The 26,237-nt window shown below is 43.0% G+C and overlaps 1 protein-coding gene across 1 annotated transcript in view; it reads right to left on the bottom strand.

Moving 5' to 3' along the window:
* SIL1 (SIL1 nucleotide exchange factor) overlaps positions 1 to 26,237 on the bottom strand; it is a 249,518-nt gene that overhangs the window by 207,670 nt on the left and 15,611 nt on the right. The gene's annotated exons all lie outside the window — the stretch shown is intronic.

The raw sequence follows: 26,237 nt of genomic DNA, 5'->3' as shown, positions 1-26,237 counted from the left end.
GCCAGCACTCATAGGAGCCTGGCTTCCTTCTTGGGACAGATCTAACCTGGTTAAGTATTTGGGGAAGGGAAATTCTGAGTCCCACCAGTCCCCAAACCTTGAAAAGACCTAACTGAGAACCACTTCCCAGGAGAACTAGCTCTGAGCTCATGCCTCCTCAGCTGCTAAAACCAGTGTGCAAGGCTAGGCCTGAGCAGACAGTGCCTACTTTCATGGCCCACAAACGAGGAGGACCACCGTAAAAGTGGGAAGTTTGAAGTCCAGGGAACAGAGTGGGTGGTGGGATCACAGAAGTCTCTTCTCTGTTTCCTTGTATTACACTTGGAATTGGGCAGAAATAAGTTTTAAATTTCCTTTTAAATAAGTAAACAACAAACAAAAAGCCACCTCTTCTTGCAGCTTTGTTGGAGAGCTTTGAAGATCCTTCTCCCACTCCTCAGAGGAGCAGAACCTTGGAAGGGTAGAAAGCCTGAGAAATAATCTTCAACCTGGCCACCATCAATCAAAGGAAACCACAGCATCCATCCCCAGAGCCCTGCTAGGCAGAGATTTAAATGATTAATCCAGCCTCCATCAATAAGCAAAATGTGTTGAGTAAATCATTTCACCTCTGATCAGCCATTCTCAATTAAGCTCCCATAAGCCTGATACCCAGTTGCGTGAAAGCATTCCTGGCATCAGGAATTGGCTCCCTGCTCTCTCCAGATGGGCCTAGAATGTTGAGCATGGGGGGCAGGAGCCCCAGCTCTGTCTCACCACCATATTGTCCTGTCCTGCTTCCTCCTCTCTGTACCCCTTCCCCCTCAGCTTTCACCATACACTTTAAATCCTGCTGCCAGAAATCCCTTCTGTACTCCAGACATTTTATTCACTTGAACACGAATACCAAGCTACATACCAGCCATTGGCTATGGGGATACAGCTGTGAAATAGTCCCACTGAGTTCTTACCCTCAAAGAGCTCAGGGTCAGATAAGAGACACAGAAATGTAAACAGACCAAATCAACACAATCCAACAAGGACTATAAAACAGAAATATTAACAGAGCTATAAGCAGAAGCCCATTCAGTTCACACTGCTGTCTTTCTTTCCAAATCCTTTATGTGAGTACATCTTTTCCCCCATTCTTCATCTTATTTGCTCCAGACAGCCCTGTGAGGCAGATGGGGCAGATTTTATCCCCATTTTTTTTTAAGATTTTTATTTATGTGACAGAGAGACAGCCAGCGAGAGAGGGAACACAGCAGGGGAGTGGGAGAGGAAGAAGCAGACTCCCAGCGGAGGAGCCCGATGTGGGACTCGATCCTGGAATGCCGGGATCACGCCCTGAGCCAAAGGCAGACGCTTAAGACTGTGCTACCCAGGCGCCCCAAATTTTATCCCCATGTTACAGATAAAACTCCTTGAACTCATCAGATCTATGTTGTCCAATATGTTAGCCAATAGCCACATGTAGTATTTAGATTTAAATTAATTAAAATAAAATTTAAAACTCAGTTCCTTGGTCACAGTAGCCTCATTTCAAGTGCTCAAGAGCCACATGTGGCTAATGTCTACCATATCAGACTGCAGGGGTTGTAGAACATTTCTATCATCACGGAAAGCTCTATTGGACAGTAGTGCTTTAGAGGTCCTGAGAGGCAGTGTGAGGGCAGGAATGTGAAGCCAGAGCTCTCAGTGTTCCCAGAAAAGCTGAGTAGGGCCACCAACATAAGCTGAGGGGCACTGCCAAGGAGACCAAGAGGAACTAGCCTTCTAAACCAGGGTCCTCCACTTCCTGGGCTGTACTCGGATGGCATGGGTGGCAGCAGTCAAGGCAGGGCAGAAACCAGATGATGCCTACACTGAAACCTGGGCACATTTGAGTCCACATAAGCAGCTTCCTTGGTAGAACTCAAGAATTCTAAGTATCTCGACTCCAGGAGATATCAAGGAGTCCAGTGACTGTGTTTTCCTCTGTCTCTGGTTCATCTCTGAAGGCCTCATTAGCAGAAAAGGAAAAATAACAAAACAGTCCCTGTGAAAGGGATGTGAGACTTTTGTATGGCAGCCTCTCACCTGCTAGAAAGTCTTGGCAGCTCCAGGGGACTTTGGCCAGAAAAGTCAGTAAATTTAAGCTGCATTTGCTCTCAGCTAAACAGGTTTCTCTGGTTCAAAGGAAAAACACTCAAAAGAAGAGACCTACAAGACAGACAAGATTTCAAAGGGTTCTCACCAAACAGCTCCCACTGAGGCCAAAGCAAAACCCTAATAACCATGATTCTGTCTCCAGAAACACCTTCAACCACACACCTACTCAGGGACACAGACATCTGACACAAATGCAGGCACCCACAAAGACAGCGAACCACAGGAACACACACACAGTTAGGGTGAACACGGCTACAGCCCTGTTCCTGTTATCCACTGCTGCATAACCAAGCATCCCAAAACAATAATTTATTTAGCCATTTGGGTAAGGCTTGGCAGGGAAGAATCAACTCTGCTCTGTGTCCTGTCAGCTGGCGTGGTTCAATGAAGGCAAGATGCTCACTCACATGGCTGGCAGTTGATGCTGGCTGCTGGTTGGGACCTCAACTGGTACTGTCAGCCAGGACACTGACAAGTGGCCTCTCCCAATAGCTGCTTGGCCTCCTCGCAGTTTGGTAGCTGGTTTCTAACAATGAGCATCGCAAGAGAACAAAACATAAAAGTGCATGGTATTTTTATGATCTAGCTTCAGAAGTCACATAGCATCTTTCCTGCCATGTTCTATTGGTTGAGGGAGTCACCGAGGTCTGTCCGCATTGAAGGAGAAGGAAAGACAGACTCTCTCTCAGTGGAAGAAGTTGACATCACATTGTAAGGAGAACATGCGGGATGGGATGTATCATGGTAGCCATCTCTGGAAAATAGCCACAAGCCCCACAACCTGGCACAAACACCCACAGTCATGCACACTGCTTATACATCCAGAGTCATACACAGCACACAGATGTGATTATACATGTACATAAATGAATATCCTGAATTCACATATATGAACGTGTCACATAATGCTATTCCCTTTACCACATATATATTTCTTACATAATTACACAATTAGATGTGTTAGGGAAACATGAAAACATACACATAGAGAGTAGCCTTGAACATCAATCAGAGACCCTAAGGAAACCAGACTGGGAGCAGAGGAAGTATAACCCAGGTGTGAGCTGTCCCATTTCCCCACCAAGAACCCACGGCTGCACAACCATCAGTGTGAAATGCAGAATTTACTGCAGGTATCACAGGGGTGAAGGAGGATGTTAATCCCACATACCCCACAGCAGACAACCTGGAAGCCTACTTGAGCAGTTCTTTCCTCCCAAGTCCCTGTCTCACTTCCAGCACTCCATGAATCATTTTGTATCTTTTCTTTCCCTTGCATGGTACCCAGTCAGCCAGTTCACATCTCTGTCTCCTGGATTCTCCCTCAAGCCTCCAAATTCTTCACCCCTTTATCATACAGAGCAGTTCACGTTTGCCCAGATCCATTATAAAGGGCTGATGTAAAGGCAGGGACTGGAGCTGGAACCAAGGTGGTCTGAAGACAGGCTATTCTCTCATCTCTCCTTCTCACGGACCATCTGTCCTCTTGCTCTTGTTGTCTGCATCACACCAAGATGTCTGACTGGCCAAGATGGTTTACCTCTACGTTCCTAATTTGGGCTGAGTCAAGTTGACTGGAATAGTTATTGCAGTTTCGGCCCCCCAAAAAACCACCTGGAAGATCCCAAAGAACAAGGCCACTGCAGGGCTGTCGTAGGGCAGCCTATGTGGGCCCTCCCCTCGTCCGATCTGTGTCTACCCCTACATAAGGGCCAGGGCTACTTCTCCAAGCAGAGAGCTGCAGAAGGGATGTCTGCTGTAGGGGAATCCTGGGTATGATAGGTACAGTGACTGACCGTGCCTACACATGCCGGCACCGTCCTGGGTCAGTAAGCCAATAAGGGGGAACCCTTCCCTCCTAATAAAGGTTCCCAAGCACCAAAGCTTTGGGAGATCACATATGGAGAATAAGGCTGGCTCTGTGGCATATCTCAGAAAATTAGATCATCAAATCCAGCATCAGTGTCAGCAGGGGAGCCTGAATTTGGGACTGTGGAGCATTTTAAGAACAGGCTTTGGAATCTGAAAGACGGCTCAAATCCTGACTGCCCCTCACTAGCTAAGCAAGTTGCCTTAACCCTAACCTACCTTACAGGGGTGTTTCCTTATCTGTAACATGGAGATAATACTAGTATTCCCTTCCACAACTGTTATGGAGATTAAATGAGATAATATATGTAAAGCATTCAGCCCAGTGCCTGGCACAGTTAAGTGCTGAATTGAGCTTAGTTTCTAGTACTATTCTTTACCATGCCTGTTGGTTACACAGACAGTTAAATCACACAAATACACGTACAGATACTTAAAAACTCATGTAGGAGACCCTGCTTTATATTCCCACTCAACATTCTAACTAATTATTCCACAGGCAGACCTACACATACCACACACACATTATACATCACGCCCAGGCTGTATACGGGCTTTTGTGGAAAGGTTGGAAGAAGAGGTATTACTCAAGCAGACAAACCCTTCCTCTGGTCAAAAATGAGGCACACATGAAATGAAAGGTATGGGAGTGTCTCTGGAACAGAGGGTCTTGGGAGCTCTTCTGGAGAAGGCACACTGCATTTTCTGCGCTGGGTGAGGATGACAAGTTGAATGTGGTTTTTCTCAGCGGTGTCTTTATTACTGCATATGTTGGAGCACACAATAGGCCAGCCCCTTGCTGCCTGAGCTCAGGCGGCAAGGGGCTGGCCACACGCAACTAATCATTCTTATTTGTTTAGCTAGTGTGTCTTCCCATTTCCCCACGGCCTCTGCGGAGACATCCCGAGTGGGAGGCATTGGCACCAAGATCATTATGGAATTATAAGTTCGATCGAACCATCACTAGAGCCACTGTGGGGAAATAAATCTTCCCTGGCTAGAACTTGGATTGCATAGCCACAGGAACCCTGCTTCATTCTCCTAATGCCTGCTCCTCGGTGACTGGCAGGGGTAAGAGATGGAGAGCCGGGTAGGGTTGAGGGATCCTTTTCCAGGGCACAGGATCCAGGGGCTCTGGCCTTGTCAACTGCCACCCTGGGCAACAATGAAAATAATAACATTAAACAGAACTTCACATAAAGCTTTCTCATGTACACCATTTAATTCTCCTGGAAAACCTGTGAAATGCAGGTGTTACTGTTCCTCATTAACCAAAAAGGAAACTGAAGTTCAAATACTCTTGAGAGAGATGTAGCACACTGCTGGGACCTAAGGGTCCAAGGAGGCCCTTTGTTGTAGTTCCAAATCTAATACTTTCATATTACAAATAGGTCAGATTCCGCCTACTACAGCGTGTCCATTGGTTAATAAATTTATTGAGTTCATGTGCCAGGTCCTGTGCCAAGAGCTGGGGATTTAATGGTGAGTCAGCAGACTTAGTCTTGAAGTAGATTAAAGGTAGTCTCAAACTCTTTTGCACCATCAAGAGGTGGGATATATATCCCATCCCTGTGAATCTAAATTGCCTTGACCAATGGAGTACAGAAGAAGTGATGCTATCCAGTTTTAAGTCTACTCTTTGAAAGCTTCCACCTTGGTCTCTTAGAGCCCTGAGCCATTCTGCAGTAAGTCCAACCGCCCTGATAGTAAGATAGCAGGGACAGGGAAAGGGGCGCAGCTGAGCCCAGCCTTCCAGCCACCCCACCAAGGCACCAGACTTTGATTGAAGCCTTCATGGACCTTTCAGACCAGACCAGCCCCCAGCTGAGTGCCACTGAGAGGTCCCAGTCAACAGCACATAGAACAGAAGAATCATCCAACCAAACCCTTCCGGAATTCCTGGCATAAAAACTCATGAGCTGTAACAAACTGGCTGTTGTTTTAATCCGCAAGTAGGCAAGGTTTCCCTATGAAGGGCCAGATAGTATATATTTTAGGCCTTGCAGACCATGTACTGTCTCTGTCACATAGTGTTCTTGTTCTGGGTTTTAAAAATAACCCCTTAAAAATGTAAACACACACACACACACACACACACACACATACACTTAGGTTTCTAGTTATACAAAAACAGGGCATGAACTAGATCTGGCACTTTGCCAAACTCTGTTTTAAGCACTAAGATTTGAGGAAGGTAGTTCCCTAGAAACAGCTAGCCAGAACAGTCCTTTTCTGCATGAGGGCTAAAAAACGCAAGTAAGACAGACATAAAACAAAAGAATACTAATTAATCAAATAACCACAAAAAGGAGATGTGCCAGGTGCAATGGGATTATAATGTCACTGAGGGTTTTAGGAAAGGTCTTCCCCAAAACGTAACATTTAGGCTGAGACTTAAAGAGAAACCGCATACCCATTAGCCGTCACTCCCCATTCCCTCCTTTCTGGTCCCTGACAACCACTAAGCCACTTTCTCTGTCTCCACAGATTTGCCTTTTCTGAATATTTCATACAAATGAAATCATACATACATTCTTTTGTGAATTTTTTTTCACTTAGCATAATGTTTTCAAGGTTCATCCATGCGGTAGCATGCGTCAGTACTTCTTTCCTTTTTATGACTGAATATCATTCCTATTGTATGAATACAACAACATTTTTTTTATCCGTTCACCAGACAATGGATTTTTCCATTTTTTGGCTGTTATAAATAATGCTGCTATGAAAATTTACATACTGTCGTTATTTGCACACTTATTTTCAATTGCCTTGGGTATATACTGAAGGGTGGAGTTTCAAGAGCATGTGGTAACTCTATGCATGCCTCCATTTTTTAATCAATAACTACAGGTTAGAGGATACAGTGGTCTAATTGGTTTAAACCTAAGTCACATGCTCTACTCCTGGTGCTCAGGGTGGAGTCAGTTTCACTAGAACATGGACTGAGGAGAGAATGATGGTTCATCAGAAGGAAATGAGGTACAGTTACCAGATGGAAAGTGAATGGACTCTAAGCAGCAAATCCACAGATGACCACTGCAAATAGCTATATTTATTGATTGTTTACTGTGAGCCAGACACTGCACTAAGTGATGTGGGAAACAAAGGCAAAAGAAAAAATTAAATTTCCTTGGTACTTACAACCCACTGACAACTCCTTGAAATGGGAGAGCAACCTTCCTCTAGGAACTCAGCTGTATCAATGTTGACACTTTACTAAGAGCAAAAGGCAATCTTAGCTTAATATTATCTTGACCTGCCAGGATCCTGTAAGTCTACTTTAACATATAAAAATTCCTTTGGAAACTTCCTTTATCTCTACCCCCCCCCCCAAGATAGATATTGACCATCATCCTCCAAGCATATAGACCACTGATACACATCTGAAGGGTCTCATGACTAAGGTTTTAGTGAACAGTAATAAATGACCTTTCCCTAACAATAGCTAGCTCCCTCAAGGTCCTGGAAACCTTGCTTTCAAAGTTCCTATGCTATCCCTAACCCCCTTCTAACTTGGAAGTATATAATCAGTCACCCATCACAACCCCAGTGCAGCTCTTTTTGCCCATGGGTCTTGTCCCCATGCTTTAATAAAACAACCTTTTTTCACCAAAGAAGTCTCAAGAATTCTTTCTTGACTGTTGGTTCCAAACCCCAACATTTCCATCACTAAGTATATGCATTATCTCATTTAATCTTCACAGCAATCGCCCAAGGATTCTCTTATTCCTATTTTACAGATGAGGAAACTAAGTTTCAGAAAAATTTGGTAAGTTGCCTAAATCTGTATAGCTGGGAAGTGGGAATTTGAACCAAAGTCTGATTGCAAAGCAAAGTGTCAGAGAAAAAACTGATTCTGAGCCATGTTGACAGATTTTTTTAAGTAGGTTCCACACCCAGCATGGAGCCTAACATGGGGCTGGAACTCACGACCTCGAGATCAAAATGTGAGCCAAGACCAAGAATCAGATTCTTAGCTGACTGAGCATCCAGGTACCCCACAGATTCTAAGCTATGTTAAAATATATCTGCTAGAGGTTCTTTTATTTTATTTTCCCAATACTTTTTTTAAAAGATTTTATTTATTTATTTGAGAGAGAGTGAGTGAGATAAAGAGCACAAGCTAGGGGGGAGAGGCAAAGGGAGAAGCAGACTCCCTGCTGAGCAGGGAGCCCGACACTGGGCTCAACCCCAGGACCCTGGGATCATGACCTGAGCCAAAGGCAGACGCTTAACCAACTAAGCCACCCAGGTGCCCCTTCCCAATACTTTTATAATCACTGGAGCAGAGTCTGTGTAACCAAAAATTTCCTTTCACATTATGGACAGGGAAGAACAGGTTTTTATAATGAAAAAAAAAAATCACAGCTGACCTTTCTTCTTTTCAATTTCTAAGTAAGCTTCCAATTTTGTCAGGCCACATCATTGGCATTGAGATTAAGCAGATCTATTTCTCAGAAAACCTCCATGCTTCTTGTAACCACCCATCTTTTTCTAAGAGGTCTAGTAAAAATTAAGCTAAATTCTTCTTGTCATGAGATTAGGAAATGCAGAACTCTACATCAGGCTCTTAACCTCCTTCAGATATCATTTATAAGAGCCCTTATCTCAGGTTCATCTGTGGTTCTCATGGCGAGGACCTAAGGCAAGGGATCTCTGACTCCCCACTCTCTGCTCTGGGAGTCTACAGCCTGATTGATGTGAGATGGGTGGGACAGAAAATGTGAGGTTGCCAGAGTTGAAGGGGTATAGGAGTTGCATTTTGTTGCCGCACACTTTCTGCCAATTCCAAAAGGCCAGCCTTTGGAATATCGTGGTGGAATAACTTCATATTCAGCTGCATACTGTACCAAAGCTTCATACTAAAAAGCAGGTTCGTAGCATCACACTGACTCTTCCTTGAGAGACCCCTTTCCAGCACCTCCTCCTCTCAGTACACACACATTCCCATCAAGGAAACTTGCATCCTAAGCCCTTGAAAGATTTACTGCCAGTACCACAGACAAATTAGTGAATACTCTGGCAGTTGATTCCAAAGACAGGATGCTCATTTGCATGAGAAGTTGCATGTCATTTGCATTATATTTGCAAGTCATTTGCATATCACGTCTTCCCTGTCAAAATGTACATAAATCCTTTCTACTTTCATTTTTTTTTTAATTTTCTAAAAAGGACTACGCCTCCACATCCTGCCCAGACTGTCTGGTAAAATTACTAGTTGAGTATTCCTAGCTTGATTGTGAAGAGCCTCAATGCCATGCTGAGGAGATCTCAAACCATGGAGAATCCCCAAGAATATCAGAACTTGGTTTGAGATATTTTGTTCATTTGTTCATTTATTCAACAAATCTTTATTGAACACCTACGATGTGCTAGGCACTGTTCTAAGTGCTGAGGATATATCTGTCAACAATGAGATTAAAAATAATTACAACATTAAAAGTTAAATGCCGTCATTTCAGAAGATTACTTGGCACCAATCTGATCAATAAATATGAGTGGAAACTAATACTAAAATCTCCTCAAAGTACTTGGTTATAAGGTGGTCATCTGGGTATTATAGACTAGGCTTACATTTTTTAAAAAATTAATCCTCAAATTAAATAACATGTTCTAATGGGTACTGAAGACCCCTGATGATGATGATCCATGAAAAAACCCAGGTTTGAGAAGAACCAACTGGGGAGCCAGTAAAAGATTTAGGCAGGGAAACGACCTGGGTTTCTGTCTTAATATAGGGGCAGCTACATGGAGGGTAGGCTGGAAGTTGCTCAAGGCAAGAGATCAAAGAGAGGTTTTGATAGTCTGGGTGTGACTCAGATGTGGAGTTGTCCACACTGTCAGCTTCCTAAACCTATGGCCCCCTCACTGCTGTCTGTCTGAAATCAAGTCATATCACATATATGGTGGCTTCGGAAGTATTCAATAAAAATTTGTACGATCACAGAGAGGAGTCATAACACATTGTTTCACTTGAAAACTCAGCTCTAGACACGTCTATTCAAATTCTCTCATGTAGCCATAAGTAGTAGGTGCTTCTCAACTCTTCTATCACCCAGTTCTCAACTGACTCTAGTCTCTTCTTGATCTTTTAATCGCTGGAACTCCAAACTCATGACCTCTTCATATTGTGAAGCAATGCAGCTTCTATTCTGAAATCCCAGGGAGTGTGGAAAAACAAAGTGTCCTTCAGTTCCAGCATCTGTCCCTGTGAGAGCTTATAAGTACCATTTTTTTAAAGTCTCTCCTTAAGAAAGAGCTGGTAAGGATCTCATCAAGAGCAATACCTCTATAATGCAGAGAAGAGAAAGAGTCATGGCAGAGAGAGTATCAGGACTGTAGTGGGGAAAGGAAGCCCACGGACAAATATAAAGCCTCAAGAGGTAGACCATAAACAGCTCTCATTAGATCTTGGTCACATGTTAGGATGGATTGCTTGGTTCAGAGACTCAGAGGTGCTAAGACAGGGTCTGATTAAAAACCCATGGTAACACTAGCCTATAAAGAAGAGAAGGGGAGTGGAGGGAAGCTCAGGCAGAAGTGATCAGAGAGACAGTGAGAATGTATAGCAACAAACAAGAAAAGTTTCAAGAAAGAGAGAGCCGGCAACATAAAACATCACAGAGGTCAAGTACAGGACAGCTGGAGAGAAGTCGTTGGATCTAGCAATTAAGGTGACCTTCTAAGAGTAGTTTTAGAGACGTCTTGTGGGAGACACTGTTGATTACTTACCCAAAAGCCATTTTGCCACCCTTTTTCCTTACCGACCACTACAGGGACTCAAAAATGCCAGATACTTTCTCAATACCCCTTTCCCTACCCTTTAAACCTAAAGATAGACAAGTGACCTGGTTCTGGACAATGAAACCTGGAAGTCTGGAAGCTTCTGGAAAAGATCTTCCTACTCACTCCATAGGTATCTTCTTCAACCCCTTTCTTTCCCTCCCTGGAAGTCATCATGTGAGCTCATGCTGTTCAGAGCTGCAGCAGCCATTGCAGGACCATAAGGGGACAAGACCTAGAATGGAACAAATACCCTGAGGACGGCAAATGAGAAAACGTGGATCCTTGATGACACTGTTGAGTGGCTAAATTAACCAAACGTGAAGCTATTAACCTCTGTTTCTTGCTAAGTGAGATAAACAAATGTCCTTACTCCTTACATCACTGTTAGTCAACTATTTCATTATTTGCAATCATGATATGTGGTGACAGGGCAACCAGAATTGCATCTATTCTGGAGGGAATGTAAAACCTGAAAGCAAAGATTTTAGGTGTTCTCCAGTGGTTTCCACATGCCAATTAATGAACTAGCTGCATTAAAATTACATGAGGAGATTTCTTTAAAAATACAGTTTCCTGGGGGCGCCCGGCTGGCTCAGTCAGTAGAGCATGTGACTCTTGATCTTGGGGTCGTAAGTTCAAGCCCCACATCAAGTGTACAGCTTACTTTATTAATTAATTGATTGGTTAATTAAAAATACAGCTTTCTGGCCTTTATTCCTGGAATATTCTGATTCAGTAAGTCCAGCATGGAGCCCAGGGATCTTTCTTTGTTATAAGGGCACCAACTGGTACACCATTTTGGAATATTGTTGGTACTTTCTTACAAGTAATCTACAATTCCACTCCTTTTTTTAAATTTATTTTTTTAAGATTTTACTTATTTAGTTTAGAGAGAGACTGAGTGCAAGCGGGGGGGGGGGGGACGCAGAGAGGGAGTGGGAGAGAGAATCTGAAGCAGACTGCACGCTGAGCACAGAACCTCATGATGCAGGGCTTGACCCCACAACAGTGAGATCATGACCTGAGCCAAAACCAAGAGTCAGACACTTAACCAACCAAGCCACCCAGGCGCCCCTACAATTCCACTCCTTGATATTTACCTAAGAAAAAGAAAAACATATGTTCACAAAAAGATGTGTATAAGAATATCCATAGCAACTTTATTCATGATAGCTGAAACTGGAAACAAGCCCAAATGCTCATAACAGGAGAATGAAAAAAATCATGGACTAAGGGTAATTAAAAAGATTATCAAGGGGCACTGAAGGCCTCACCACACCTGGAAATCGGACATTGTAGTCAGTGAGCGTGGTTCTGTGGTTTTCTCTAGTAGCCTGGAGGCAGAAGCAGAGAAAATGAAACTTGTCTGACCTGCGTGGTAATTACAGTGGGAGGGACAAAATGACAGGAGGCAATGGAACTAGAAGGAACAGTAAGAATGAAGTCAAAGTATATCTTTGTCTGAAAGTGCATTTGAAACACCCTTGTTCAGAGCTTCCCTAACTCTGTCCTGTTTAGCTCTGGCCTCTATGTATTTCATACCTCTTATTCAAAGGTAGGAAAACCAAACAACCCATTTTGCACACTGGGACTGAGGCTTAAAGGAGAGAAAATAGGAGAGGTTGAAGTCAGTGTTGAGGGAAGCTCAGCATCAACCCCAGGGCAAGGCAGAGGTGCCCAAGACATGCAGTCCACCTAGGGACCCCAGAATGAGCAGAGACAAATCCCAACTTTGAGTGGCCTCCAAAGAGGATGACACTACTCTCACTGAAGGTCTGAGGAGCTGTCATCTATGGGATATGGTGACTGGTGGCCTGAAAATTAATTGGGCTGTTCCACATAGGAGATAAAAAGAAAATTCTGCCCAAGCTGGTGTCACACTAATTTGGCAGGAGGCTGGGTAATGATTTGCCTATGTCAACATCCCCTTTCTTCCCCCCTCCCCTCCCTCAGTCATGGCTTGTTTCAAGCTGCTCCATGATGAGGAGCATCCAAGAAATGCAGCCTTACAGGGATGAAAAGGAGGCTTTCTAAGGAGAGAAGTCCAGCAGAGGAGAGGAGAGATGGCTATACTATTACAGCTCTAACTTCCTCTCTATTCCTGCAGGCTCAGAGGGAGTAAAGGAAACAAACCAAAACTATCAGAGGTCTACTTTGTGCCCAGTCCTGTATTGAAGGCTTTCACTTGAATCTTCTCAATAACCTTGCAAGTCCAAGATCAAACCCCAGTAAGGAAAGTAGAATTTGGGGAAAGGGAAGTGTCACACAACTAGTGAGGGGCCACATTAGGGCCCCAGCACAGGTCAGTCTGATTCAAACTCTGAGCTCTTTTCCCCATAATGAGCTGAGTGGTACTTTCTCTGAGTGTCAAAAATTAATTGACCCTGCAGCCAGTATAGACATTAAACTGTAGAGCACTGACTTGCAGGAAAGGCCCAATTTCCCTAATTCCCAGAGCTCCCAGTGACATGTAGATGAACGACTAAGATTGTCATCCACCAACAATAGTAACAAAGCAACCAGAGCCACCACTTCTTGAGATGTTACTAAGTGCTAAGTGCTGTTTTAAGTGCTGTATAGGTGTTATTTAATATTTATCTTCAAAATAATCCCATTAGCAGCCAACGATTATCCTTTCAAGCACCCACGTATCATCTAAAGCCCTGATCACATACTAGACCGGAGAGCTCCCTCGTCTCATCAGATTAAAAAAAAATCAATAGACTACTTTCTCTAATCAAAACAGAACTTAACAACAGAAAGATAACAAGGTCTCCATGCATTTGGAAACACTTCTAAACTCATGGGACAAAAAAATTTATCAAAATGGAGCTATTTAGAAATGAAAGTTAGCTGTCGAAGGCAGATACAGTGGTACTTAAAGGGAAATGTTTAGATTTAAATGTTTATATAAGAAAATCAAAAGCTGAAACAGAGCATCCAACTCAAGAAGTTAAAAAAGAACAGATTAATCCAAAAGAGAGTAGGAAGAAGAAATCATAAGACAAAACCAAAAATTAATGAATTAGAAAATAGAGATACTATACAGGATCTAGAAAACTTTTTGATAAGCTCAATCCAGAAAAAGAAAAGGCCTAAATAAACAATATCAACAAACATTTAAAAGATACATATCTGAATATATGGCAGAAAATTCAGTCATGAGCAAATACTGTAAAAATCTTTATTTTAGGTTGAAAAATCTTAAATTTTTGGCGAAATGGATAATCTCCCTTAAAATGGAAAGACAGTCCTTTAATAGAGATATTCATTATTATTATTATTACTTTTCCACAGATGAAGAAACTGAGGAACAGAGAAAAACTTGTTCCGATTCCCATAGCTAGTAAGATGCAGTCTGGACTCAAGGCCTAGGCGGTGGATCTCCAATTCATCCTTCCTCCCTGCCTCCCACATATACTGAGCACCTGCCTGGCGCCAGTCCTTGAACCAGGGATTACAGGAATAAGAGACAAAGTTCTTGCCCTCAGGAAGCTTCCAGTCTAGAAAAGACTAGGACCAGGACTAGGGTGAGTCAAGTGAGGTAGCAAGGGCACAAAAGTGAAGGGCATATTCACTGTCACCTGTACAGCTCTCCTTAAACTTGGCACCCTAGTCCTGGCCCTGTTAAGAAGCATAATCACAACTGCTAAGTTACATGCTTTGTAACTGTTTCTCAGCTTGAAACAGGTAAGAATTCTAAACCATGGATGTGAGGAAAGGGCATTCCAGGCAGGGGAACTACTATAAGTAAAGGACAGAGCAGGGAGACAGCATGATCCCTGGTGGGAACTATAAGCAGTTTGGTATTTTTGAGGCATACAAATCAGTGCAAGGTAGAGAATGGCAGAAGAGAGGCTAGAGAGATGGCCAAGATCCAGGTCATCAACGGTGCTTTATATCATGCTAAGGAGTTTAGACTTTACCCTAAGGGTTTAAGCAGCGGAGTAACACAGGCATAGTTGTATTTTAGAATGATCCCTCTGGCAGGAATGTGGATGCGGGTGGGGGTGGGAACAAGGCTGAAGGCAGAGAAATGAGTTAGGAGGCTGTAACAGCATCCAGGCAAGAGATGAAGAAAGCATGCACTAGGGCAATGAGCAGTTGGAATGAAAAACGGGAAATGGATTTAATAAGTATTTGAGATGTAAAATTGGCAGGACTTAGCAGCTGATTGAATGTGGGAAGAAGAAAGTGTGGAAGGAATCAAGAATGAGGCCCCTCGCCTGGGTGGCACAGCGGTTAAGCGTCTGCCTTCGGCTCAGGGCGTGATCCCGGCGTTATGGGATCGAGCCCCACATCAGGCTCCTCAGCTATAAGCCTGCTTCTTCCTCTCCCACTCCCCCTGCTTGTGTTCCCTCTCTCGCTGGCTGTCTCTATCTCTGTCAAATAAATAAATAAAATCTTTAAAAAAAAAAAATGAATGAGGCCCCTCACCACTCACTTTTTTTTTTAATTTATTTTTTTATTTTTTATTATATTATGTTAGTCACCATACAGTACATCCCCGGTTTCCAATGTAAGGCTCGATGATTCATTAGTTACCACTCACTTTCTATCATGAATAACTGGAGTGCCAAGTGGTAACACCATCTTCCGTCCATTTCTCAATTTATTCATACATCTAATAATCTATCCATCTGTTAGGTCATTCATCCATTTTTTGGTTCATATATCCATATGTCCACCCATCTCTACATCTATCCTTTGATCAAATTCTTATGAGTGTCAAAGCATCTTGAAGAATGCATGATATATATGATCCAGTAATTCCACTACTGGGAATTTACCCAAAGAAAATAAAAACACTAATTTGAAAATATATGTGCACCCCTCTGTTTACTGTAGCATTATCTACAATGCTACCCAAGTGTTCATCTACAGATGAATGGATAAAGAAGATGTGAGATAGATATAGATATAGATATAGATATAGATATAGATATAGATATAGATATAGATATAGATATAGATATAGATATATACACACAATAAACTATTACTCAGCCATTAAAAAAAGAATGAGATCTTGCCATTTGCAACAACATGGACAGATTTAGAGGGTATAATGCTAAGTGAAATAAGTCAGTCAGAGACATACAAATACCCTATGATTTTACTCATATGTGGAATTTAAGAAACAAAACACATGGAAAAAGAAAAAAGAGAAAATCAAACAAAAAAACAGACTCTTAAACACAAAGAACAAACTAACGATTGTCAGAGGGGAGGTCGGTGGGAGGATAGGTGAAATAGGTGAATAGGATTAAGAGTACACTTGTCATGAACACAGAGCAGTGTATAGAATTATTAAACCATTACATTGCACACCTGAAACTAATAAAACACTGTATGTTAATTATACTTGAATTTAAAAAAAAGAATACATGTATATAAAAGGCATAATACTTGGCCTTATTCATTTATTCATTCATTCCCTACACTTTTATTGATATCCTCCTATGTGCCAGATACTATTCTAGGTAATCAGGATTCAGCAGTGAATAAGCAGGAAAGGTCCTCTTTAAGGACCTAATGTTCTAGTGGGAAATACAGATAGAATGCAAGGAAATAATATAATTTCAGGGAGTGAAACTCTTTTGTTATTAAAAAAAAAAAAAAAACAGAGCTCCTTGGAGAAATGGCTGATTCCTGAGCTGGGGCAAGAAATATAGAATATAAGCCTGGAGCATCTTGCAGTGTCAGAAAGAACATAAGGGCTCAAAACAAAAACCCAGTGATGGAAGTATATCAAAGGGACATAGCTAAGTGAAAAAGTTCCCAGTAACCAAAAGTGGAAAAATTTGAGCAAGAAAATAACGTTTATTGGATTGTAAGCTGAAGTATAAAACAAGTAATTATGAGCTCACACTGATATAAATTGATTGACTAAATAAACAAATACATGGAGAAGAGACAAATCCCCTTTACAGGATTTCAAATAATGTATGTAGATACTCCACCTTCAAGGATTCCTTAAATGTGGGCTGTACACAGTGACTTCATTCCAAAGAGTATAGTATGGAAGGAGGGCGGGGATGGTGAAGAGTAACTTTATAGTGGAGAAACCTGGCAAACTTAAACTCAACCAGGTGATCAGGGTTACATCAATAGTAATAAGTCATGTCAATTGATAGGATATAGTGAGAATGGCACTTATACAGTCTTCCTCCCCAAAACATGTAACCCTAATCTAATCATTGGGGAAACCCAGACAAATCCCAATTGAGGGACATTCTACAAAATACCCGGTCACTAATCTTCAAAAGTGTCAAGGTCATCAAAAACAAGGAAAATCTGAGATATTGTGTCATAGTCAAGAGGAGACTCAGGAGACATGACAACTAAATGAAATGTGGCATCCTGAACAAAAAAAGGATATTAGGTGAAAATCTGTATCAAATATGGACTTTAGTTAATAATAATACATTATAATTTGGCTCAACAGGTGTGACAAATGTACCATACTAAAGGAAGATGCTGATAACTGCCGGGGTGGGGGGGCGGGGACTGGGTGTGAGGTATAGGGCAATTCTGTAGTGGCTTTGTGACTTTTTATAAATCTAAAAGTATCCTAAAATAAAAACTGACACTTGAAAGTGTTAGTGCCGAGGAAGCCAAGTGGAAAAAGTGTTTCAAAAGGAAGGATGGGACCAACTAGGTCAAATACGGCTGAGACACAGAATAAATGAGTACTGAAAACTGACAAATGGATTTGGCAAATGGCTTCAAGTTGCTTCTTATTCAAGGGAGGAGCTAAAAAAAATGAGGAAGAAGGGATGCCTGGCTGGCTCGTTGGAAGAGCATGCAACTCTTGATCTTGGGGTTGTAAGTTCGAGCTCCACGTTGGGTGTAGAGAGTACATAAAAATCAAAAAAAGAAAGAAAAGAAAAGAAAAGAAAAGAAAAGAAAAGAAAAGAAAAGAAAAGGAAAGGAAAGGAAAGGAAAGGAAAGGAAAGGAAAGAAAGAAAGAAAGAAAGAAAGAAAGAAAGAAAGAAAGAAAGAAAAAGAAAAGTGAGGAAGAAAAGAACCACCTGGGTTGCTCTGGGGGGGAAGAAAGCAGCCAGGATATAATCCTTAACGGGCCATCTTGGAATGGGGGTGGGAATGCTTTGAAAGATGAAATCTTTACGTTGCTAACATCGAATACTTGTATCTCATGACACCAACCCAAATGGGACAATTACTAAATCTTCACGCTGGAAAGATCATCACTAAACACAAAAATCTCTCTGTGTCTTCCAGGGAAGTACACCTAAACTTGCAGAGAGAAGGGCCTGCTGGCTAAGGGACCATCCCAGGATTTCATTTCTTCACTCATCAAGTATTTATGGAGGCCCTACTATGTGCCAGGTAGTCTAGGCTCTGTGGAAACAGCAGAGAACAAAACAAACAAAACTGCCCACCCTTGGGAACTGAGGCCCTGAAACCATAGGACAGAGCTGTGCCCTAATCTGTGCCATCACTCCCTGAGCCCTGGTAGGACAAATAAAACTATCCCTTTCAGAAAAAAGGTCAGCACCTTTGGCACAGGGCAAATTTTCCCGAGGACCAAACCCAGGCTGAGAGCAGAGGCCCCACGTCTGGAGTGCCATTAGTTTGGATGTCACTGCAATTATCATGTTGGCTGCAGACAAAGCCAAGTCACAATTGAGGACAGGATTTTAAATCATGACTTTCCAGAGTCTCATTAGGTAATTGATGCTGATCACATTGCTTAATGGGGACCCATAAAATGCTTGCTATTTATATTACAAAGGGAAGAGAAAAGGCTCAATTAACCAGATAATTGACGGATGATATGAGGAACTAGGGTGAAGGGGTGGGAAGAGACAGGGAAACCTGGTGAAGTTTCCCTGCCTCGGGATTTTAGCTTCTTAGTGGTAATGATTGTTTGGCTGGATTCAGAAAAGACTGTGCCCTGGTCTTCACAAAGCCCAAAGCTGCTCTTCCCAGGAGCCAGGGACTGAGATAAGAATTGTGATTTAATAGGATTTTCTACAGCAGGCTAAATCGTTTGCTAAATGAGCAATTTCAATCATCCCTTCTCCATCCACTAGGAGGGAATTAAGCTCACTTCTCTACTCTGTATTCCCACCTCCCATATCCTCACTCCCTCACCAGCTCTTAGTAAGAAGGATGGTCTGGTCGAGATACAGAAGGTACAGATTGTAGCAAGACACTTTGGGCTCACAGATGATGAGGCTATAAGAGAGTTACGACCCCATTCCCCACCCTGCATGCCCTAAAGCACCCACGGAGACCCAGGCACACCTTCCATACACCAGTCTCCCCAGAAGTCAGGTCCCAGGGCAGGCTAATTTCCCTAATACTCACTAAGAATGGGCCATAGCACTTCTTACTGCAGAAAAGGGGGTAGGGATGAGATTCATTTCTTTCCATTATTGAGACTTGGGGTTTTTCAACAGGAACTTCCATTAAGTCCCACAGATCAAGGCATATAAGGCATCCTCGTAACTTCCAGTTATTTGGAAGAGATCTTAGGGGGAAAAAATGATTTGGGGGAAGGAACAAGCTGTACTATTTACCAACATACAAACTGAAATTGGGTTAATGGAAGATGTGTCTGGTGATGAAGAATTCAGGGTTCCTACGATTCTGCCTCTTGATTGGCCTGGGGCCTCTGCACATGTGGATTCATTTCTGCTTGTTCCATATGGATGACCACTCCTCTTCCTTAATTCTCTTCCTCCTCTTCCTCCTCTCTCTCTCTCTCTCCCTCCGTCTCCCTCTCTTCTTTTCCCCTCTCTTTCTTTCTTTCTTTTTCTCCTTTTGTACGATTTTCCTGTCTCCTTTTGCATTGTAAATGATGGCATGATATTCCGACTAGGAGTGAGGGCTTTCTCTCCAAATTGATGTACAGAACGAACACAATCCCTATGAAAATCCCAGCTGGCTTCCTTACAGAAATGTATAAGCTGACCCTAAAAATCACACAGAAATGCAAGGGACCCAAAATATCCACAGCAATCCTGAAAAAAAAAGAACAAAGTTGGGAAGACGCACACTATCTGAACTGAAAACTTACACAAATCTATAATAATCAAGATAGTGCGGACCTGGTATAAGGAAAGACATGTAGACCAATGGAATAGACTTGAGACTTCAGAGTAAACCCTCACATTTATAGTCCATTGATTTTATGTCAAGACAATTTGATGGTGAAAGGATAGTCTTTTCAACAAAAGATGCTGGGACAACCCTAGATATCCACATGCAAATGAATGAACTTGGACCCCTTTCCTCATACCATACATAAAATGGATCATAGACTTACACAGCTAGAACTGTAAAACTCCCAAAAGAAAGTAGGAGTAAATCTTTCTGACTTTGGGTTAGGGAAAGCCATTACAACAAAAGCACAAGTGACAGGAGAAAAAAAAAAAAAAGCTAAACTGGACTTCATCTGTGCTTCAAAGGATTCCATCAAGAAAGTAGGAGGAAAAACACAGAATGGGAGAGAATATATATCTGAGATTTATATATTTGATAAGGAACTTGAATCTAGAATATATAAAGAACTCCATGAGGTGCCTGGGTGGCTCAGTTGGTTAAGCGTCTGCCTTGGGCTCAGGTCATGATCTCCAGATCCTGGGATCGAGCCCCGCATCAGGCACCCTGCTCAGTGGGGAGTCTGCTTCTCCATTTCCCTCTGCTGCTCCCCCCTGCTCCTGCTCTCTCTCTCTGAAATAAATAAAATAAAATCTTAAAAAAAAATAAAGAACTCCACAACTCAATAACAAAAAGACAACCCAATTTTCTAATGGGAAAAGGATCCAAATAGATATTTCACTAAAGAAGATAGGCAACAGGCACACTGAAAGAGGTTCAACATCATTAGTCATCAGAGAAATGAAAAACAAAACAACAATGAGATACTACTTCACATCACTAGAATGGCTGTAATAAAAAAGATAATAACAAATGTTGGATGGATATGGAGAAATTGGAACTCTGATGCACCTCTGGTGGGATTATAATATGCTACAGCTGCTTTGGAATACAGTCTGGCATTTCCTCAAAAGGTTGAACATAGAGTTACCATATGGTCCAGCAATTCCACTCCTAGATATATGCCCAAGGGAACTGAAAACAGGTGTTCATACAAAAATGTGTACATGAATGTTCATAGCAACATTATTCATAACAGCCATAAAGGGGAAGCAATCCAAATTTCCTCCAATTGATAAATGGATAATACAACATGGTACTGCATGGTATTTCCATACAATATCCACACAATGGACTACTACTATTCCATTTCATTAATGTTAATGGAATATTATTTGGCAATGAAAAAAATGAAGTACTGATAAATGTTACAACATGGATGAAACTTAACAGTATGTTAAGTGAAAGAAGTCAGTCACAAAGGCCACATATTGTATGATTCCATTTATAGGAAATCTCCAAGGTAAGCAAATCTAGAGAGACAGAAAGTAGACCTATGGTTGCCTAGGACTGAGGATGTTGAGAGGATACGGATAGTGACTCCAAATGATATGGGCTTTCTTTTTCTAGTGATGAAAATGTTCTAGGATTAATTGTGGTAATGGCTGCCCAACTCTGTAAATATACCAAAAACCATTAAATTGTGTGCCTTATATGGGTGAATTTTATAGTGTGTAAATTATACCTCAATAAAGATATATACACCTCTGCGCCCCCTCATTTTTGTATTTAAAAATAATAATAAAAAGACTCTCAAAACAAACAAAAAAATCTGAGAGCTTTGCTGGCAAATTTCAGTTCTGGTACCCGAGACTCTGTGACCTTGGACAAGTTACTTAATTTCATTGAGCTCAGTTTTCTCACCTGTAAAACTGTTCTCGTCTAGGGCAGATCATTGTGAGGATTCAATAAACTAACATGTAAAAATACCTGCCACATAGTAAGTGCTCAGTAAATGGAAAATATAAAGAGTTGGGAATAGCAGTAACTAGAGAGCGAGTGAAGGAGAAAAAATAGTATTTATGGGCCAAGTCCACATCCATACATTTACGTGTCACCTTTGGCTGGGCTCTAGGGACATAAAGAAGTCCCTGACTCTGAGGATCAGGAAGGCTAAGGGATCAGGCATTCCTGAAGAAAAATAATCCCAACAAAACGAGCCAGTTGCTATGACGCAGTTATAGACAGGTTGCTCAGGGTCAGAGGCAATGGCTTTTAAGGGGAGGAGACTTCAAGAGTTGGCCAGATGGAAAAGGGACAAGTAGACTCTCGTCCCTTTCCCCACTGTAGGTTAGCAAAAAGATGTGAAGCACCTCACTGTGGGGACACTGGAGAGAGCCAGCCCAGCACAGGCAGAAGCAGAGGTCAAAAGAGCAGTTGGGATTTATTATTCGTGGCCAGGATGGGCAGTGAAGCTGGCACAGGAGCTGGAGGCTAGGGCCTGCCTCCCTGGCCTTCCAATAGGTGAGCTGAACCTTAGGAGTTCCTCCTCTCTCCCCTTGTTCCTAGCTCCTCTCCACCCTTAAGCCTCGAGATTTTCTTTCTTTTTTTTTTTTTTTTAAAGATTTATTTATTTATTTATTTATTTATTTATTTATTTATTTATTTATTTAACACAGATAGAGACAGCCAGCGAGAGAGGGAACACAGCAGGGGAGTGGGAGAGGAAGAAGCAGGCTCATAGCGGAGGAGCCTGATGTGGGGCTCGATCCCGTAACGCTGGGATCACGCCCTGAGCCGAAGACAGACGCTCAACCGCCATGCCACCCAGGCGCCCCGAGATTTTCTTTTTCCCGCGCATCAGCCCTCTTTTGGGGAAGAGCCCGATGATCTGTGGGCAGAGCGTGACACTTCCACCACTCCTCCCTCTAGTGACTCATTCCCAGGACTGGGGGTGGCAGGAAGTGCCAGAGCCCCAGAGTTGCATCCCCATCCGGATTCTGGCAGCTTAGAGACATCCTTTTTCCCTTCTCCCCCCACCCCCGCCACCTCCCCCACTTCCAGCTCTGACTCTTGACATTTCTGCGTAAGAAACACCCACCTGCCCCCAAAACTCTTCTTGCCTTTCTAATGCCTCTTCTGGTCCCTCAACTCCAGCCCCCATGGGGCTGCTGGGCTTCCAAGAGAAGCAGGCACAACCCAGACCTAGGGACTCTTTCCTGGGGGAGGTAGCCAGGCAAGGTCTGTATCCCCATGGCCAGGCCTTTGAGGAACAGGGCCTATAATGTAAAAAGCATTCTAAGCAACACTTACGACAACAACAAAATTATTTCACTACATGCTAAGTGCTTCACAAGGTTTGTTTCATTTATTCCTCACAACAACTAGATGAAAAGATGCTATTATCACTGCCATTTGGCAAATGAGAAAAATAAGAGAGAAATAATTTGGAAAGTAGCAGAATGAGAATCAAACCCAGGAGTCAGGTTTTGGGATCTGAACCACCAGGCTCTTCTGTCTGCCTCTTTTGGGCTGGAGGACAGTGTAGCCTCTATGAGCACAGCCTCTGTGACTTCTAGGGCAAGGCATGCCATCCCTGAGGCTCTAGGTACAGCTGCCTTGACCCTAGCTTTGACCCTAGCCTCCCTCCTAGTTGCCCATGGCTCTTGTGGACCTGCCCCACTCTTTACTCCTGTGGGAGGAATGTGGTGGGCTACTCAAGATTTTCATCCCTTTTGAGAGCTTAACTTCCTCTTAAACTCAGGGCAAACATCAATGTGATTCCAGGGTGCCCAGGGGGTACCTAGAAAGAGCGAAAAGAAGGAGCATTGCTTATAGGTTCAGGGGGCAGAAGGAGATTACAGAAACCCAAGAGTGGGGTCAGCCCAGGCTTGCAGACAGAGCAGACATCTGTCACACGGAAGAGGCACAGAGATGGCCCACATGGCAATAGAAATAATAATACCCTTGAATTATGTAGCACTTTAAAATTTCTCAGTCACTTTACAAACATTTGATCCTCCAGATGACCTCCTAGGACCCGAGGAGGAAGAAAGCATCTTTTATAAGCTGTCACCACCCGTCAAGATTTCCCCCAGAGGGGAAAGGCAGAAGACAGGCAAGGCAGTGAGTGAGTTAACCAAACCCAAGCTCCAGTGGGTAATTGATAGTTTTTATGGTGTCTTTATCCTCAGACTCCTCAGATATCATATTTCCACTGGATTACCACATTTACATAACAGTGCAGGGTGGGAGACCCTGATAAATCTTCTCTGCATGAGGATGAATACAGTGGAAATGTACTTTGTTGACAGTGATTTGTTTTACTACACCACTGCCCTTCAATTTAGGGAGGAAAGAGCAAGGCTATTGCCTTATGAAGGGAGGGTGGGAAGAAGAGACAGGAGAATGGGAGGGAGGAAGATGAGAGATCTGGAAAGAGGGGGATGAATGAGAGAGGAAGACACAGGGAGAAAGGGAGAGCTTTAGGCAAAGGGGAAGAAGGGAGGGAGGGAAGAAGGGAGGGGGGAGCAAGGGAGAAAGGGAGGGAGGGAGGGAGGGAAGAAGGGAGGAAGGGAGAGAGGAAGGGAGGAAGGGAGGATAAGAGCAATGAGAACTCACTCTGTGCCAGGCACGGTGCTAAGCGTTTCCATGGATTAATTCCGCTAATCCTCAAGGCAACCCAGTGAGGACAGTCCTGTTAATATCATCATTGCACAGATGACAACACCCCATCCTGTTATGCCTGTTTTATTTTGCCACTATCTACAACAGGCTTATTAACTCACTCATGTGCTTATTGCCTTGTTCACAGCTATATCCCCAGCACTTTGAGCAGTTTCTGACCTGAAGTAGGTTCTTAATAAGAGTACTTTTTTTTTTTAAGATTTTATTTATTTATTTGACAGAGACAGAGACAGCCAGCGAGAGAGGGAACACAAGCAGGGGGAGTGGGAGAGGAAGAAGCAGGCTCCTAGCGGAAGAGCCTGATGTGGGGCTCAATCCCATAACGCCGGGATCACGCTCTGAGCCGAAGGCAGACTCTTAACTGCTGTGCCACCCAGGCGCCCCTTAATAAGAGTACTTTTTGAAGGAACAAAGGGATGAGAAGCTGCTGGGGAGTTAGCCCCACCCTCCCAGGCAGGGTGATGGGGAGGATGGAGGGAGGGCAGATGCTGGAGGTGCTCCCTCTCTCCACAGACACAGAGGGAACTGTTATCAGCTGATGCGTACTTCGTGAGGAAGAAACCCATTATCTCCTCCATCCTTTTCAGTTGTTTTCTTTTCTTTTTTAACTTCCCTCAGATCTTGTGCCCCTTCCCACTCCACGATCAATTTGGCATCCACTAATCATATCCTCCTCAAGTTCTGTCTCACTCTCCTTGTTCATTTCGCTTCCCTGCTTGCTTCTCTTTCCCATGCCTCTCTTGAGAGAGAGCTCATCAAACTAAATTGCAATTGGTGATTTCAGAGGCCAACATCCATTGTTGGAAGTCCAGTCTTGTACCAAAGCCTGCCCCCTGCAGAGAGCATTTTTCCCCATCTAAAAAATGGACAGGGGGCGCCTGGGTGGCTCAGTCGTTAAGCGTCTGCCTTCGGCTCAGGGCGTGATCCCGGCGTTATGGGATCGAGCCCCACGTCAGGCTCTTCCGCTAGGAGCCTGCTTCTTCCTCTCCCACTCCCCCTGCTTGTGTTCCCTCTCTCGCTGGCTGTCTCTATCTCTGTCGAATAAATAGATAAAATCTTTAAAAAAAAATAAAAATAAAAACAAAAATAAAAATAAAAATAAAAAATGGACAGAGTTTTTTACAGAGTTTTTTGAACCACTATTAGTGGGCCTATAAGGAAGGGGTCTCAGAACCACAGCACTGACCTTCCCACATCCTTCTCCAGGGAAGCCTTGCCAAAGCCTTGAGACCATTGGCATCCAGTACCCAACAGAGAGCTATTTCCTCTCCCACCGTATGCGCTATTTAGTGCAACTTGCAGTAAATATAAATCAGAGGATAATAAGCCTCACTTTCCCTCTGTCTTTAGGGTTTTGGAAACTCCTCATTCCATTAAATAGCAGCGCCTGCTGAAGGTATAAATGGCAAGACCATGGGATAAGTGTACGAAGACCATGTCTCCACAGGGTTGGTAGTATATCAGAGTGGCTGGGAATGTGGGCCTTGAGATTCAGACAGCTTTGAGATTGGAGGCTGGCTTCTGTATGAATAGATTATAGGTGGCAAGGGTGGAAGTTGGGTGTCAGATGAGTCCTTTGGTACTTTCGCCAAATCAAGCATTCCTCCTAGGCCCACCAGAGCCTCCTGTACCAAATCAGTTGTAGCACTTGGCCAGTCGAGTTGAGATTATTACTTGCAGCAATGTCCAACCCACCAGACTCTGAGCTCTTCAAAGTCAAGAACTCAGTTTTTTCTTTGCATCCCTAGAGCCAGGCTACATGCTGTACATAAAAGAAGGGCATTGTACAGACCTTCATTTTCTTCCAGACAATGGAAGGTATTCATTTTCTTCCTCAAGGTACTGCTACTCCT

This window comes from Ursus americanus, chromosome 5, assembly GCF_024610735.1.
Source record: "Ursus americanus isolate L20-20 chromosome 5, mUrsAme1.1.p, whole genome shotgun sequence".
NCBI classification, from domain to species: Eukaryota; Metazoa; Chordata; class Mammalia; order Carnivora; family Ursidae; genus Ursus; species Ursus americanus.
The sequence above is the reverse complement of the archived record's forward strand: the minus strand, read 5'-3'. Positions and strand labels throughout refer to the sequence as shown.